We start from the raw sequence: 17,233 nt of genomic DNA, 5'->3' as shown, positions 1-17,233 counted from the left end.
AGCGGTAGTGTCTGACTGCTGGATCCAGGTTTCAGTAAGAGCCAGGAGGTTAAGAGAATTAGAAAGGAAGAAGTCATGGATGAAGGAGAGTTTATTACACACTGAGCGAGAATTCCAAAGGGCACAATTAAGAGAGACAGAAGGAATGCAGGGAATATTAATAAGATTAGAGGGGTTTCTGAGTGTAGCAGTTGGGGGGTTTGACTTTCTATAACAGGGGGGACCAGGGTTGGGAGCAATGTGTGCTGCGACTAGGAGAAGGAGGATAGAAAGAGTGAGCAGATGGTTGAGTGTTATGAATGGGTCACCGTGAAGGAAAAACCTAAACAAGCTAAGTCCCAGAAAAACCAGAGAGGTTGGTAACTATGCAGATTGCAGATCCCTGATCCTAACCACACAACTATCAGCAGCCGTGGAGCGTACCTACGATGAACCTAGACGCCTTGTCACGGCCGGAGGACTAAATAAGCCTAAAGCAAGGAAAGGGGAAAACTAACTGCCCCAGAGCAGACCCCAAAGGAATAGACAGCCCCCACACATGTATTGACGGTGAAACAAGATGAAAACACAAACAGGCAGGAAAATAGGATGAGCAAACGATGGGTCCCAAACTAACCAGAAAGGAAAGACACTGTCTGCAATCTGCCAAAAACCTTACAAAAATAATGTCCAACACTTCTGATAACAAAATTAACCCTGAAGTCACTAGACTTCTCCCACTATATCAGCACTCTGAAATATTCTGAGGCAGCGCAAAAAGAGGCCAATCTAATAAGGGAAAAAAAGCAAATTGGCCAATACAGATAAGTAAGAGTGGAAATTCGGCACAGCCCCAGCCGGGGCTGGCTGACTACACAAAGAACTGAATAGACCAACAAAATCAAGTGTGAACATTAGCAGAAAAACTTAGCTTGAGCTGACTGGAACAGAGCTGAGAACCAAGACTTGACAAGCCAGAAGGAATCACCAGCACCAGACTAGGGCGTCGGCTGTCTTAAATCTAGTCTGAGATTCCTGAGGTCCAATCGTCATCCTCCTTATCAGGTGGCAAATCTCTACTGATTAAATCAGCCTCACTACCTCCTGTTACCACAAGAGGGAGCCAGGAAGGAGAACTCACAACTGGTAGACCAGAAAATGAACTCACAACAGTACCCCCCCCTTGAGGAGGGGTCACCGAACCCTCATCCACGCCACCAGGCCGATCAGGATGGGCCCGGTGAAAAGCACGAACCAATCTATTGGCATGAATATCAGAGGCAGAGACCCAATAATTATCCTCCTGGCCATAACCCTTCCATTTGACCAAATACTGGAGTCTCCGTCTAACCAAACGAGAATCCAATATTTTCTCTACCTCATATTCCATATTGCCTTCAACCAACACAGGGTCAGGAGGTGCTGCCATAGGAACCACTGGCTCAACAAACCTCTTCAACAGAGATTTATGAAATACGTTATGGATCTTGAACGTAACTGGAAGAGCCAATCGAAAAGAAACAGGATTTAGAATCTCCAAAATCTTATAAGGTCCAATAAATCTTGGCTTAAATTTTGGAGATGCAACCTTCATAGGAATATTCTTAGACGACAATCAAACCATATCACCCACTTTAAACCGGGGACCAATGGTCCTATGCCGGTTGGAAAATCACTGGACCTTTTCCTGAGAGAGTGACAAGTTATCCACCACTAGGTCCCATATCTGCTGCATTCTCTCAACCACAGTGTCCACACCTGGGCAGGATGAAGATTCCACTTGCCCTGAAGAGAATCGAGGATGAAACCCAAAATTACAGAAAAAGGGTGACATCAAAGTGGCATTTCGATCCCTTAACAAACAGGGAATTCTCCCTCAAAATCCGGAACACAGTCCGGACGTGTTCCACATGAGAATCCCAATCACTAGAAAAGATCAAAATATCATCCAGATAGATGATCAAAAACTTATCCACAAAGTCACGGAAATTATTCATAAAGGACTGGAAGACAGAAAGGGCATTAGTGAGCCATCTTCTGGCAGCAGCGGTCGGTCTCCGGTACCTTCTGCTGAGCCTCTAGTCTAGTCCATAAACACATGCAGCACTCCCAGAGTGATGCGTAAATGGCAGTGCAGCGATTGGCAGGGAAGGCCGCAAGCGTATGTCCGGTGCTCAGCTTTCTCTCCTCTGCACGTGTGCGGTATTCACAGTCACGGAGTGCACAGCACCTGTGGAGAAACGGGGTTAGTGGGTGCTCATGCCCTCTGGCCCGGCTGTCATTAGCAAGACTGCATGGACCAGGGCTCATACCACTGAACCCCCGCTCTATCTGTTTGTGGGAAGAACACTACACAGACAATGCAGGATTAGGGTAAAATAGTGTGGCCAAGCTTTATTGAACCACAACACCCACAAGTAAACAGAACAATTCCAGCACTTTCCCCAAGATGGTGCACATTACAAGGTCTCACCCTTCCACTGACTCACCGGGATGCTAGTGGATGTTATGTCAGAGCTCTCAGGGTTGCTATTCCACCTGTGATAGCACAGAAAGGAGGTCACGACAGGCGTAGGGAGATAACTGAAAGAAGTCCTGTGTTCTTTCAGCCGAGTCTGACATACCCTCAGCTGGGATCCTGAAGAGTTTCTTGTCCGTTGAGTGTTTAGCAGAATGTCCGGCTGGTGGCTGTTTGTGATGAGATGAGACCCCGACTCTCTGTCTCAGGGTCTTTTTATATCTCAGGCAGATAAGTTATTTTTAGAACTACCCAGTGTTCTTCAGTACACCCTCACATCCTTTCCCTATCTACATTCAAAGTTAACAAACTGATTCCAGAATATAAACAAACATCAGATAAGCACACACTATTTTACATGATATATCTTTGTGCAAGTCGGTCTTCTTGACCCACCAGAATCCACACTTAAATCCACAAGCCAAATATACAAAGTCAATTCCTCCAGGCCTGCAAAAACATAGCCATCTGGGCAATTAAGATATACTCTGGTTTCTTCACAGCACCTTTCTCGGTTTCTGTCATGGGGCGCAAGGCACCTTTATCTCCCGCGGTCCCGCTGCAGACAGCGAACGCAGCCTGCCGCAGTGCCGATGCTCGGTGGATGGAGCTCGTTGCTCTCTCAGCTGTGCGCTGCTTCTGGTTATCGCCAAACTGACTGCTGCAGCCCGCGCTTTTCTTTTTATCTTACCCCGCCACCCTGGATCATGAGGTTGGTCCGGCTCCTCATTACTGCCCCATGCAACATGGGAGGCAGCCTCAACAGTTCCGGACCAGGCTCGGTACAGGTACCCACAGCTCGGTCTTCGTCCTTACAACAGCACCACCACCAGCAGTGTCACCGAGCATCTCCACCCCGTCCCATGGAAGTGTTCAGCTCTCCATCACCCAAACCCTATAGAGAAAGATTAAATACATCACCCGCCCACTGGCCCTGGTCCTGAATAACAGCATTTACAAATTCATGGCTTTTGAAACGCTGCATCTATTGGAGAAAAACAGTGTTAAAAAAGTGATGGTGGTGGCTGTTGTGCAGTACATGGTTCCCATCCACCACTAATTTTTCATGCAGGGCCATCCCTGTCCAGCACACACATTTTGCAGCCAAAATCAGGTGTGCACTGCGCAACGCCATCAGTGGCAAGGTACAGATAACTACCGATACGTGGAACAGTAAGCACGGGAAGGGACGTTACTGCACAGGATCTGTGGATAGTGATTAACCCCTTAAGCACCAAGGGTGGTTTGCACGTTAATGACCAGGCCAATTTTTACAATTCTGACCACTGTACCTTTATGAGGTAATAACTCTGAAACGCTTCCATGGATCCCGGTGATTCTGACAATGTTTTCTCGTGACATATTGTACTTCATGTTAGTGGTAAAATTTCATTCAAATAACTTGCGTTTATTTGTGAAAAAAATGGAAATTTGGCAAAAATTTTGAAAATTTCGCAATTTTCCAACTTTGAATTTTTATGCCCTTAAATCACAGAGATACGGCACACAAAAAACTTGATAAGTAACATTTCCCACATGTTTACTTTACATCAGCACAATTTTGGAATTAAAATTTTTTTTGTTAAGAAGTTATAAGGGTTAAAATTTGACCAGCGATTTCTCATTTTTGCAACACCATTTTATTTTTACGGACCACATCACATTTGAAGCCACTTTGAGGGGTCTATATGATAGAAAATACCCAAAAGTGACACCATTCTAAAAACTGCACCCCTTAAGGTGCTCAAAACCACATTCAAGAAGTTTATTAACCCTTTAGGTGCGTTACAGGAATTTTTTGAATATTTAAAAAAAATGAACATTTAACTTTTTTTCACTAAAAAAATACTTCAGGTTAATTTTTTTTTATTTTACCAAGGGTAACAGGAGAAATTGGACTGCAAAAATTATTGTGCAATTTGTCCTGAGTACGCTGATACCTGATATGTGGGGGGGAAACCACTGTTTCGGCGCATGGCAGACCTCAGCAGGGAAGGAGCGCCGTTTGACTTTTTCAATGCAAAATTGGCTGGAATTCAGATCGGACGCCATGTCGCGTTTGGAGAGCCCCTGATGTACCTAAACAGTGGAAACCCCCCCAAGTGACCCCATTTTGCAAATTAGACCCCCCAAGGAACTTATCTAGATATGTGGTGAGAACTTTGAACCCACAAGGGCTTCACAGAAGTTTATAACGTACAGCGGTACAATTTAAAAAATCATATTTTTTCCACAAAAATGATCTTTTCACCCCCAATGTTTATTTTCCCAAGGGTAACAGGACTCTAAAAGTTATTGTGCAATTTGTCCTGAGTACGCTGATACCCCATATGTGGGTGTAAATGACTATTTGGGCGCATGGCAGAGCTCGGAAGGGAAGCAGCGCCATTTGACGTTTTTGGCTGGAATTGAGATCGGACACCATGTTGCGATTGGAAAACCCCTGATGTACCAAAACAGTGGAAAACCCCCACAAATGACACCATTTTGGAAACTAGACCCCCCAAGGAACTTATCTAGATGTGTGGTGAGAACTTTGAACCCCCAAGGGCTTCACAAAAGTTTATAATGCCCAGCCATGAAAATAATAAAATCATATTTTTTCCACAAACATGATCAATTAGTCTCCAATTTTTTTATTTTCCCAAGGGTAACAGGAGAAATTGGACCCCAAAAGTTGTTGTCTAATTTGTCCTGAGTACGCTGATACCTCATATGTGGGAGAAAACTACTGTATGGGCACACGTCGGGGCTCGGAAGGGAAGTAGTGACGTTTTGGAATGCAGACTTTGATGGATTGGTCTGCGGGTGTCATGTGCATTTGGAGAGCCCCTGATGTACCTAAACTATTGAAACTCCCCACAAGTGACCCCATTTTGGAAACTAGACCCCCCACGGAACTTATCTAGATGTGTGGTGAGCACTTTGAACCCCCAAGTGCTTCACAGAAGTTTATAACGCCTGGGCGTGAAAATAAAAAAATAATTTTTTCCACAAAAATGATATTTTAGCCCCCAATTTTTTATTTTTCTAAGGGTAACAGGAGAAATTGGACCCCAAAAGTTGTTTTGCAATTTGTCCTGAGTATGCTGATACCCTATATTTGGGGGTAAAACACTGTTTGGGCGCATGGCAGAGCTTGGAAGGGAATGAGCACCGTTTGACTTTTTCAACGCAGAATTGGCTGGAATTGAGATCAGATGCCATGTTGCATTTGGAGAGCACCTGATGTGCCCAAACAGTGGAAACCCCCCAATTATAACTCCAACCCTAACCCCAACACACCCCTAACCCTAATCTGAGCCCTAACCCTAGCCCTAACCTTAACCCTAACCCTAGCCCTAACCCTAATGGGAAAATGGAAATAAATACAATTTTATTTATTTTATTATTTTTCCCTAACCTGGGGGGTGATAACGGGGGATTTGATTTACTATTTATGGCGGTTTTTATATTTGGCGGCTGTCGCACGCTAAAAGACGCTTTTTATTGTAAAAATAGTTTTTGCATCACCACATATTGAGAGCTATAATTTTTCCGTATTTTGACCCACCGAGTCATGTGAGGTCTTATTCTTTGCGAGACGAGTTGACGTTTTTATTGATACCATTTTCGGGCACGTGACATTTTTTGATCGCTTTTTATTCCGATTTTTGGGACACAGAATGAACAAAAACCAGCGTTTCATGAATTTCTTTCATGAATTTCTTTTGGGGGGGGGCGTTTACACCGTTCCGAGTGCGGTAAAATTGATAAAGCGGTTTTATTCTTCGGGTCGGTACGGTTACAGCGATACCTCATTTAGGTCTTTTTTTATGTTTTGTCGGTTTTTTGCAATGAAAACAATTTTATATAAAAAATAATTATTTTTGCATCGCTTTATTCTGTGAGCTATAACTTTTTTATTTTTTTGCGGATGATGCTGTATGGCGGCTCATTTTTTACGGAACAAGATGACGTTTTCAGCGGTACCATGGATATTCATATGCGTCTTTTTGATCGTGCGTTATTGCACTTTTTGTTCGGTGGTGTGATAATAAATCATTATTATTTGCTTCATTTTTTATTTTTTAAGGGGTTCCCTAAAGGGGTTAACTAATGCGTCAGTTTTATAGGGCGGGTCGCTACGGACGCGGCGATATCAAACATGTGTACTTTTATTGTTTGTTTTTTTTATTTTCAAAAAATGAATTTATTGGGGAATATATATATTATTTTTACTAATTTATTTAGCGATTTTTTTTAAATTATTTTTACACTTTTTTTTTTTTACTTTATTACATAGTCCCAGGTGGGACATCACTGTCCTGTGACAGATCAGCGATCTGTCACATCACAGATCACTGTGACAGATCAGCAATCTGTCACAGGCAGTTCTGAAGACTTCCTCATGCCTGCGCTTTGCAGGCAGTGAGGAAGTCAGCTCCCTACAGGCCCCTGAAGGCTCCCGTCGCCATCTTGGATCCGGGGGCCTGTAGGGAAGGAGTCCCCTGCAGCAGCGCTGCACATTGCGCTGCCGTGGGGGGCTCAGGGAAGCACGGAGGGAGCTCCCTCCCTGCCGATGCTTCCCTTTAACCCCCGGTACACCGCAATCGTGTTTGATTGCGGTGTACAAGGGGTTAACTTGTCGGGGGCGGTCCGTGTCCACCCCTGACACATTGTGCCGGGTGTCAGCTGTGATAATCAGCTGACACCCGGCCGCGATCAGCGGCGCTCACCAAGTGGGCGCCGCTGATCGCATTAGACGTACTATCCCGTCCTTGGGAATTAAGTCCCAGGGCACATGGACGGGATAGTACGTCTAATGGCAGAAAGGGGTTAAAGAAGAGACCAATGAATGGTTGGGGCCGCTGAACATAAGTCTTGGCCTGGTGGTGTGTGATAATGTGTGAAATCTGATAGCAGCTCTAGGCCTAGCCTGTTTGATGTACATCCCTTGCCTGCCACATGTGTTAAATTTAGTGGTGCAAATCTTTATTAAAAATTACCCATATGTTAGAGCTGCTGCAGAAATTGTAGGTCTGTGCAAACTTACGGCGTTTACATCCTGCAGCTGCTCACCTGTCTGTCCTGTAGCGTCACTTCTGCCTTCTTGCTCAGCGCCTCATATGCGACGTATCAACAAGGTGGAAGTCAAGAGTTGAATACGCTGTAGACACTGCGAGCAGAAGCAAGCAATAATGGAGTGTCAACTGCAGCACGCACGGGTGAGTCGCTCTACGGAACAACACCACTTCACCATCATGTAGTGAACACAACAGGGTGGCCCTCAGAGTCACTCACGAGCATCACTGGAGCATGGCATGGAGGATATAGGACACAGACCAAACACCTCCCACAGAGTAACAGCTCGTCTTTGCCTCTGGGCAGCCTGGCACAAATGAGCCAATACATGCTGCTGTGCCTGTGCAATGACCGCAGAGTTGCCCGATCATACCCCTCCTGATTACTGGGTTGCCACCCTGCTGGATCCCTGCTGCAAAGACAAAATACCATCATTACTTCCAACAATGGAGCGGGATGGCAAAATGTGTGAATGAAAGCACACGCTGGTAGAGGCACTACTGACGGCGTTCCCACCTGACAGATGAAACACATGGCACATGAGAAGGAGGAAGTCGCCAACGCACCTGGGGAACCACCTTGGAAGGGAGGGTTAGCATGGCTGAAATATGAAAAAAAATCATCAGCACGCCACAACATCCACCACCACCATCTGATACGGTGTCCGTACAACCAGGTGCCAGCATTATAACAACATGGTGGAAGAGTACTTGTCCATGTCCACATGTCTGCAGGTACTAAGTGATGGGTCTGCCCATTTAACTTGTTGGTTTCCAAACTGGACACATGGCCTAGGCTTGTCCTTTTTTTACTTGTAAGTCCTGGCAAGCCCCATGGCAAGTGTAATGTCGGAACGTGTGTTTATCACAGCGGGGGATGTAATCACACATAGGCGCATCCACCTGTCCAAAGCCAACGTGGGCACTTTCGCATTCACTAAAATAAACCAGGAGTGGAGCACACAGGACTTGTCTGTACTGTTGGTTGACTAGACAAATGTACCATCTGCACCCAGACATTGTTATACTCTCTTTGCCATTCAATTTATTTTAGGGCCTCACCAAAAATGAAGAGAAAAAAAATCAACAAAAATAATGTTGGATACCATCTGCCCTGCCTCTTCCACCTACTGCTCGTCCACCTACACCACCTCCTCCTCCACTTGGACATCCGACTACTGTATCTACATTGTTCTATTTTATTTTATACTATGTTCTTTTAAGTGCTGCCCCTAATAGATAAAGTAATAAAAAAACAACAACACAATAACTGTGTTGGATACCTCATCCCCTGCCTCTTCCACCTTCATCGCCACGTCCAACTCAAGCTTATCCACCTACTATACCTTCTCCTACATTTGGACCTACGCCCCTTTTTTTCTAAATTATAAAAAAAAATTCTATTCTCTGTTATTTTAAGTAATCTCAATATTCACATTTGTTTTCAGGGCTATTGTCCTGCTTACCCCCATGTTGTTCCCTTTTTCAGCTTTACCCCTTGATACCCCCATTTTGCAGCACGAAAGTTCGAGACCACGTTGACCTCTATTGGCTGAGATCTGGTCTCATTAAGCTGGGAATGGCCCAATAAACATGAACCTTTTCAGCCTATTAATCAGTCAACAGCTGTCTGCTTTTTATTTGCTGGTTATTAAAAAATGAATGGACTCCCCAAAAAAATTAATTAGGGTTCCCTCCATTTTTAATAAACAACTAAGGCAAAACAGACAGCTAAGGGCTGATATTAAAAATCTGTGACGGGCCTTGGATATTGGCCCCTTCCCACACTAATAAAACTAGTCCTCAGCTGCATGATAAATGGATAATCTATTAGATGTGCTGATTCTTGTGCTTTACCTCAGCTCTTCCTGATTGCTTTTGTGCAGTGACAATTGGGGTAATCTATAAGTATAATTCCAGCTGTTATTTGTAAAAAATCACAGCTTACATCAACCCTAGGGTTAGTAAGAGAGGTGTCTATGAAACACTGTAAGTAAAAATTAACACACAGATAAAAAACAAGGATTTTAAATATAAAAACAGACACCATCTTTCACCCATATATTTACCCAAAAACCACACCTGCAGGTCCAATGTAATTCACAAGGTCTTGCGTAATCCACATCAATGTCCCAAGATGATCCCCGGTTCCAATACATAGAGGCCACAGAGACATCATAAAACATGACCTCTACCCATGTCTGCCGTACACACACAAAGGGTGGGATGGAAGCCACCACCTAAGTCTGGTATTAAACTACTCCAAAGGACCTGACCCTTTAACTCACTAGGATTTAGCTTTCTCAGTGTGAACCGGCTATTTCCAAGTGAGCAGAAGGACGAGATCCCTCTGGCTACTTGGATTTAACTTTCTCATTGTGAGCCGGCTATTTCAAAGTGGGCAGAAAGACCAGATCCCTCTAGCCACTTGGATTTGGCTTTCTCACGGTGAGCAGGATAAATCCAAGTGGGCAGAAGGACCTGGTCTTTTAGCTTACTAAGTCTGGTATTAAACCACTCCAAGGGACCTGGTCCTTTAGCCCACTGAGATTTAGCTTTTCACAGTGAGCAGGCTAAAACCAAGTGGCTAGAGGGACCTGGTCCTTCTGCCCACTTGGAAATAGCCGACTCTCACTGAGAAAGCTAAATCCAAGTGGGCTAAAGGACCAGGTCCCTTGGAGTGGTTTAACACCAGACTTTGTGGACAAAAGGAAGAGGTCCTTCTGCCCACTTGGATTTAGCTTGCTCACCAAGAAAAGCTTAATCCCAGTGGGTTAAAGGACCAGGTCCCTTGAAGAGGTTTAATACCAGATTTAGTAAGCTAAAAGACCAGGTCCTTCTGCCCACTTGGATTTAGCCTGCTCACTGTGAGAAAGCTAAATCCAAGTGGCCAGAGGGACCTGGTCCTTTAAACCACTTGGATTTAGCTTTCTCAGTGAGAAACGGCTATTTCCCAGTGGACAGAGGGACCTAATCATTTAAACCACTTGTATTAAGCTTTCTCAGTTTGAGCAGGCTATTTCCAAGTGGGCAGAAGGACTAGGTCTTTTAGCTTACTAAGTCTGGTGTTATACTACCCCAAGGGACCTGGTCCTTTAGCCAACTGAGATTTAGCTTTCTCACAGAGAGCAGGCTAAATCCATGTTGGCAGAAGGACCTGGTCCTTTAGCCTGCTAAGTCTAGTATTAAAACACTCACAGGGACCTCATCCTTTAGCCAACTGGGATTTAGCTTTCTCACAGAAGAGCAGGCTAAATCCAAGTTGGCAGAAGGACCTGGTCCTTTAGGCGACTGGGATTTAGCTTTCTCACAGAGAGCAGGCTAAATCCAAGTTGGCTGAAGGACCTGGTCCTTTAGCCTGCTAGCTCTAGTATTAAAACACTCACAGGGACCTGGTCCTATAGCCAACTGGGATTTAGCTTTCTCACAGAGAGCAGGCTAAATCCAAGTTTGCAGAAGGACCTGGATCTTTAGGCGACTGGGATTTAGCTTTCTCACAGAGAGCAGGCTAAATTCAAGTTGTCAAAAGGACCTGGTCCTTTAGCCTGCTCGATCTAATATTAAAATACTTACAGGGACCTGGTAGCCAACTGGGATTTAGCTTTCTCACAGAGAGCAGACTAAATTCAAGTTGGCAGAAGGACCTGGTCCTTTAGGCGACTGGGATTTAGCTTTCTCACAGAGAGCAGGCTATATCCAAGTTGGCAGAAGGACATGGTCCTTTAGGCGACTGGAATTATGCTTTCTCACAGAGAGCAGGCTAAATTCAAGTTGGCAGAAGGACCTGGTCCTTTAGGCAACTGGGATTTAGCTTTCTCACAGCAAGCAGGCTAAATCCAAGTTGGCTGAAGGACCTGGTCCTTTAGGCTGCTAGGTCTAGTATTAAAACACTCACAGGGGCCTGGTCCTTTAGCCAACTGGGATTTAGCTTTATCACAGACAGCAGGCTAATTCCAAGTTAGCTGAAGGACCTGGTCCTTTAGTCTGCTAGATCTAATAATAAAACACTTACAGGGACAAGATCCTTTAGCCAACTGGGATTTAGCTTTCTCACAGAGAGCATGCTAAATTCAAGTTGGCAGAAGGACCTGGTCCTTTAGCCTCCTAAGTCTAGTTTTAAAACACTCACAGGACCTGGTCCTTTAGCCTGCTAGGTCTAGTATTAAAACACTCACAGGGACCTGGTCCTTTAGGTGACTGGGATTTTGTTTTCTCACAGAGAGCAGGCTAAATCCAAGCTGGCAGAAAGACCTGGTCCTTTAGCCTGCTAGGTCTAGTATTAAAACACTCACAGGGACATGGTCCTTTAGCCAACTGGGATTTAGCTTTCTCACAGACAGCAGGCTAAATCCAAGTTGGCTGAAGGATCTGGTCCTTTAGTCTGCTAGATCTAATATTAAAACACTCACAGGGACATGGTCCTTTAGCCAACTGGGATATAGCATTCTCACAGAGAGCATGCTAATTTCAAGTTTGCAGAAGGACCTGGTCCTTTAGGCGACTGAGATTTGGCTTTCTCACAGAGAGCAGGCTAAATTCAAGTTGGCAGAAGGACCTGGTCCTTTAGCCTCCAAGGTCTAGTTTTAAAACACTCACAGGACCTGGTCCTTTAGCCTGCTAGGTCTAGTATTAAAACACTCACAGGGACATGGTCCTTTAGCCAACTGGGATTTAGCTTTCTCACAGACAGCAGGCTAAATCCAAGTTGGCTGAAGGATCTGGTCCTTTAGTCTGCTAGATCTAATATTAAAACACTCACAGGGACATGGTCCTTTAGCCAACTGGGATATAGCATTCTCACAGAGAGCATGCTAATTTCAAGTTTGCAGAAGGACCTGGTCCTTTAGGCGACTGAGATTTGGCTTTCTCACAGAGAGCAGGCTAAATTCAAGTTGGCAGAAGGACCTGGTCCTTTAGCCTCCAAGGTCTAGTTTTAAAACACTCACAGGACCTGGTCCTTTAGCCTGCTAGGTCTAGTATTAAAACACTCACAGGGACCTGGTCCTTTAGGTGACTGGGATTTTGCTTTCTCACAGAGAGCAGGCTAAATCCAAGTTGGCTGAAGGACCTGGTCCTTTAGCCAAATGGGATTTAGCTTTCTCAAAGCGAGCAGGCTAAATCCAAGCTGGCAGAAGGACCAGGTTCTTTAGCCTGCTAGGTCTAGTATTAAAACACTCACAGGGACCTGGTCCTTTAGCCAACTGGGATTTAGCTTTATCACAGACAGCAGGCTAAATCCAAGTTGGCTGAAGGATCTGGTCTTTTAGTCTGCTAGATCTAATATTAAAACACTCACAGGGATATGGTCCTTTAGCCAACTGGGATTTAGCATTCTCACAGAGAGCATGCTAATTTCAAGTTGGCAGAAGGATCTGGTCCTTTAGGCGACTGGGATTTAGCTTTCTCACAGAGAGCAGGCTATATTCAAGTTGGCAGAAGGACCTGGTCCTTTAGCCTCCTAGGTCTAGTATTAAAACACTCACAGGTACCTGGTCCTTTAGGTGACTGGGATTTTGGTTTCTAACAGAGAACAGGCTAAATCCAAGTTGGCTGAAGGACCTGGTCCTTTAGGCTGCTAGGTCTAGTATTAAAACACTCACAGGGGCCTGGTCCTTTAGCCAACTGGGATTTAGCTTTATCACAGACAGCAGGCTAATTCCAAGTTGGCTGAAGGACCTGGTCCTTTAGTCTGCTAGATCTAATAGTAAAACACTTACAGGGACAAGATCCTTTAGCCAACTGGGATTTAGCTTTCTCACAGAGAGCATGCTAAATTCAAGTTGGCAGAAGGACCTGGTCCTTTAGCCTCCTAAGTCTAGTTTTAAAACACTCACAGGACCTGGTCCTTTAGCCTGCTAGGTCTAGTATTAAAACACTCACAGGGACCTGGTCCTTTAGGTGACTGGGATTTTGTTTTCTCACAGAGAGCAGGCTAAATCCAAGCTGGCAGAAAGACCTGGTCCTTTAGCCTGCTAGGTCTAGTATTAAAACACTCACAGGGACATGGTCCTTTAGCCAACTGGGATTTAGCTTTCTCACAGACAGCAGGCTAAATCCAAGTTGGCTGAAGGATCTGGTCCTTTAGTCTGCTAGATCTAATATTAAAACACTCACAGGGACATGGTCCTTTAGCCAACTGGGATATAGCATTCTCACAGAGAGCATGCTAATTTCAAGTTTGCAGAAGGACCTGGTCCTTTAGGCGACTGAGATTTGGCTTTCTCACAGAGAGCAGGCTAAATTCAAGTTGGCAGAAGGACCTGGTCCTTTAGCCTCCATGGTCTAGTTTTAAAACACTCACAGGACCTGGTCCTTTAGCCTGCTAGGTCTAGTATTAAAACACTCACAGGGACCTGGTCCTTTAGGTGACTGGGATTTTGCTTTCTCACAGAGAGCAGGCTAAATCCAAGTTGGCTGAAGGACCTGGTCCTTTAGCCAACTGGGATTTAGCTTTCTCAAAGCGAGCAGGCTAAATCCAATCTGGCAGAAGGACCAGGTTCTTTAGCCTGCTAGGTCTAGTATTAAAACACTCACAGGGACCTGGTCCTTTAGCCAACTGGGATTTAGCTTTATCACAGACAGCAGGCTAAATCCAAGTTGGCTGAAGGATCTGGTCTTTTAGTCTGCTAGATCTAATATTAAAACACTCACAGGGATATGGTCCTTTAGCCAACTGGGATTTAGCATTCTCACAGAGAGCATGCTAATTTCAAGTTGGCAGAAGGATCTGGTCCTTTAGGCGACTGGGATTTAGCTTTCTCACAGAGAGCAGGCTATATTCAAGTTGGCAGAAGGACCTGGTCCTTTAGCCTCCTAGGTCTAGTATTAAAACACTCACAGGTATCTGGTCCTTTAGGTGACTGGGATTTTGGTTTCTAACAGAGAACAGGCTAAATCCAAGTTGGCTGAAGGACCTGGTCCTTTAGCCAAGTGGGATTTAGCTTTCTCAAAGAGAGCAGGCTAAATCCAAGCTGGCAGAAGGACCAGGTTCTTTAGCCTGCTAGGTCTAGTATTAAAACACAGGGACCTGGTCCTTTAGCCAACTGGGATTTAGCTTTCTCACAGAGAGCAGGCTAAATCCAAGCTGGCAGAAGGACCTGGTCCTTTAGCCTACTAGGTCTAGTATTAAAACACTCACAAGGACCTGGTCCTTTAGCCAACTATGATTTAGCTTTCTCACAGAGAGTAGGCTAAATCCAAGCTGGTTGAAGGACCTGGTCCTTTAATCTGCTAGATCTAATATTAAAACACTCACAGGGACATGGTCCTTTAGCCAAATCGGATTTAGCATTCTCACAGAGAGCATGCTAATTTCAAGTGGGCAGAAGGACCTGGTCCTTTAGGCAACTGGGATTTAGCTTTCTCACAGAGAGCAGGCTAAATTCAAGTTGGCAGAAGGACCTGGTCCTTTAGCCTCTTAGGTCTAGTTTTAAAACACTCACAGGACCTGGTCCTTTAGCCTGCCAGGTCTAGTATTAAAACACTCACATGCACCTGGTCTTTTAGCCAACTGGGATTTAGCTTTCTCACAGAGAGCAGGCTAAATCCAAGTTGGCTGAAGGATCTGGTCCTTTAGCCTGCTAGATCTAATATTAAAACCCTCACAGGGACCTGGTCCTTTAGTCAACTAGGATTTAGCTTTCTCACAGAGAGCAGGCTAAATCCAAGCTGGCAGAAGGACCAGGTCCTTTAATCTGCTAGATCTAATATTAAAACACTCACAGGGACATGGTCCTTTAGCCAACTGGGATTTAGCTTTCTCACAGAGAGCAGGCTAAATTCAAGTTGGCAGAAGGACCTGGTCCTTTAGCCTCCTAGGTCTAGTTTTAAAACACTCACAGGACCTGGTCCTTTAGCCTGCCAGGTCTAGTATTAAAACACTCTCACTGACCTGGTCCTTTAGCCAACTAGGATTTAGCTTTCTTACAGATAGTAGGCTAAATCCAAGTTGGCTGAAGGACCTGGTCCTTTAGCCAACTGGGATTTAGCTTTCTCACAGAGAGCAGGCTAAACCCAAGTTGGTTGAAGGACCTGGTCCTTTAGCCAACTGGGATTTAGCTTTCTCACAGAGAGCAGGCTAAATTCAAGTTGGCAGAAGGACCTGGTCCATTTGGCCAATAGTTATAGTAGCAACCCCTTCACAACGTATGATTCAGTTACGTCATATATCATAAAAATACCGGGTGAGTCATAAAGGACGGACGTTTTTAAACTAATCATAAAATCGTTAAATATTTTTTAAATATAAATGTATTCACAGATTTGGTTACGTATACTGACAAATATTTGACAAATTCAAGTGTGGAAAACAACATCTGCCATGTGGTGGCCATTATCAGTGATGCATTTCCAAAGGCGTTCTTGGAAGTTGGCATCAACACGTTCCAACACAACTCTGTCGATTTGGGCAACTTCCACTCGAATAGCTTCCTTCAGTTCTTGTAATGATCGAGGCTTAAGCTTGTATACACGTGATTTGAGGTGACCCCATAAGTAATAATCGCACATGGACAGGTCTGGGGACCTAGGAGGCCAATTAATATTGCCAAACCTGGAAATGATGCGACCAGGGAAGAGAGGGCGAAGAACGTTCATTGTTGCTCCGGCTGTGTGGGCCGTTGCCCCATCTTGTTGAAACCACACACTAGAGATGGGGATATGTTGCCGTCGTAACTCAGGAACAAAGAAGTTATTTATCATGGCGATATAACGTTGTGAGTTCACGGTAACAGTATTGCCATTATCGCCTTCGAAAAAGTACGGACCGATCACGCCATATTTGCCCATAGCGTACCACACCGTTACCTTAGGGCTGTGCAGCGGTCGTTCATGTAATTCTTTCGGATTTTCATAGGCCCAATAATGGCAGTTCTGCTGATTAACCATGCCATTGACATGGAAATGAGCTTCATCACTCATGAATAAAATAAGGTTGTCGTTTTGCTCAATAATTGCTTCCATCTCATGTGCGAACTTCAGTCGCGCTGCGTAATCCCCGCGCTCCAACTGTTGCACAATGGCCAATTTATAGGGGTGGAAATGCAGGTCTAAATGCAAAATACGCCTTACTGTACGATTACTGAGGGCAAGTTCTAAAGAATGTTTCCGAGCAGATCGACTCGGACTACGCAGCATGGCTTGCCTGACGCGTTCCACATTTTCAGGGGTACGTGCCGTTCGTGGAGCCCCCGGTGGTCGTTTGTTCATTAGTGTACCTCGTGTACGGAGTGCTTCAACCCAACGTAGGATAGTGTTACGAGCGGGAACAGCTTGATTTCTGTGAATATTGAAATGACGCCGAAACTCACGCTGAACGGCTGTGATACACTCATTATTCTTGACAAAACTGTCGTACGCAAAAACGCGATGTTCTATCGTCCACGGCACCATAGCTTAAACTGAAACTAAAATAAAAACAATGCTTTCACCTCACAAACATAACCCCGCCTCCCGCACATCTCTACCTCCACCTGGTGGTGAGTTATAGCCACTTCAAATACATCCGTCCTTTATGACTCACCCGGTATAAGACAAAAAAAATCGCTTTTGCTCCATTTTAAAAATACACAAATTTAGAATTGACGTGTTCAGAAAGGTCTGATCAATGAAAATCTAAAATAATCTGATCGGTAAACGGCATAGGCCTTTTTCACACTTCAGTTATTTGACGTCA

Source organism: Dendrobates tinctorius, unplaced genomic scaffold (genome assembly GCF_039654945.1).
Source record: "Dendrobates tinctorius isolate UK_male_01 unplaced genomic scaffold, ASM3965494v1 ptg000038l, whole genome shotgun sequence".
NCBI lineage: Eukaryota > Metazoa > Chordata > Amphibia > Anura > Dendrobatidae > Dendrobates > Dendrobates tinctorius.
Note: the sequence above shows the minus strand (reverse complement) of the source record.